Raw genomic sequence first — 1,771 nt, forward strand, 5'->3', positions numbered from 1 at the left:
TAGCAGAGGAACGCAGGGGAGGGAGAAGCGCTGGAACCAAGTAGTGAACTCGGGATTCAGCCTATGCTCTCGCGAAGGCTGGCGCGCAGGGTGGCTCGGCTTTGCAGGGAAAAAAAACCCAGTGTGTGAGTGCTTGGCTTCCCCGCGGGATTTCTTCTGGCGCTTGAAATTAGCAAGGCTGCGTGAGCTCTAGAAGTGTTTATCCTCAGGTTTCTGCATGTGTATGGGTGTGCGCGCGCAGAGATTTTTCCCGGAGGGATCTATCTCCGTCCCTCACCCAAGAACCCAGAGACTGTGCAGAGGCCGGATCAGGTCCCAGGGCGTCGCGCGCTCCGGGAGGGCGCGGAGGGAGTCTTGCTCCACTGGCTCGCGGGCTCGGCAGGGCGCCCCTGGACACCACGAAAAGACTGATTCCCCCACTCCGCTGGCCTTGTGTCTGCACTTCCGCCGCGACTTTCGTGGTGTGTTAAGTACGTCCTCGGGATTTCTTTTACTAGCCGGCCGTTCCAGGGACCGTGACCACCTACAAACCAGGGCGCACGAGCGCGCCCTCCTGCGCCCCGGCTCTCCATCGCAGGGTTTCTGTCCAGCCGGATCTCAAGGGGCAGGCTGGTGAGCGCGTCTGGCCCTCCCGGGGAAGTTTTGGAGAAGGGGTTAGAAGAGCACAGCTGCATGCGAGCCCACTTAGATAGTTTCTAGACTATGTCGCGCAGTTATTTCTTGTGAGTTTTTGTGTTAGCTGTTGCCCGGCAGTTCCGCGTCTGCGCTGGGCGAGTTATTACAAAGACGTGCCGGCCAAAGGGTTGGAAACTCTGTTTCCCCAACCCCCAGGAGGCAGGAAGACTGGTTTCTCAGCCCCACGCCCAAACAGAAACGCAAACCCTGGCAGAAATGCTCCAAGCCCTAATCTGCTTGTAGCTCTGTGCAAGTGAAGGGCGTGCGTGAGTGGGGGGAAGGGTGTTTGTGCGAGACTCGTGTCCTTGGTCCGCGGGTGGCTGTCTCTTGGGACCACAACGAAGGACGCTGGGCTCTGCTCTGACGCCTTTCTTGGGTTGCGCGACACTTGCCGATCGTCTCCTTTTTCTCTTGCTCACAGCCAACTTTGATGCTCCACGTCAAGAACTCCCTTTTCTAAAATGCCCAGAACTCGCCTTGGGAGCCCCAGCTCTCCAAGGCTTTGCGTCTGATTCCAACTGTGGAAAACACGGGAAGGTAGAGAGAGGAACTCACCTCCAGGAAGCGAAGCTGAACCAGGAGGGGTGGCCAGTCCTCCCTTTGTCCTGCCCGTGTGGCCTCGGTGGAAGAAGGCACTGCCAAAATCGAGGGCTGATCTCTGGGGAGGTCGTGATCCTCCCCTCCACGCATGTGTGTGGATGGCACCCTCCCTGGTAGCAGATTGGCGGCTGGCTATTCCGCCCTTGGTGCTGGCATCAGGGGAAGGTGGGGCGTGGTGCCCTCACCCACATACCCGCAACCTTCCCTTCCTTGGAATGTGGGGCCCAATGGCCTAAGTCCTCCATGTGGGAGGTTGGGGTTGGGGAGCCATACCCTTGGACCTTGGGAGGAGGAACGGCCATCCCAGGGGGGTGGGCTCTCCCACCCAGCCGGAGGAAGACCACAGGAAGGCTCTCGCGCAAGGATCCCTCCCACGCCTGCTGGGTTTGGGTCCCTCCTCTCCTGTCGCCCACGCAGGCCTGTTCCACTTCTTCATTACCCTGAGCTGCCGCAAATAGAGCACTTGGGGGGGGGGGGGGGGGACAGGCCTCGGACC

At 60.0% G+C, this 1,771-nt stretch overlaps 1 protein-coding gene across 1 annotated transcript in view; it reads left to right on the forward strand.

Annotated features, from left to right (window-relative positions):
• The window catches only part of LHX4 (LIM homeobox 4), a 50,026-nt gene that overhangs the window by 783 nt on the left and 47,472 nt on the right, over window positions 1–1,771 (forward strand). The gene's annotated exons all lie outside the window — the stretch shown is intronic.

This window comes from Tupaia chinensis, unplaced genomic scaffold, assembly GCF_000334495.1.
Source record: "Tupaia chinensis unplaced genomic scaffold, TupChi_1.0 Scaffold000074_1, whole genome shotgun sequence".
NCBI lineage: Eukaryota > Metazoa > Chordata > Mammalia > Scandentia > Tupaiidae > Tupaia > Tupaia belangeri.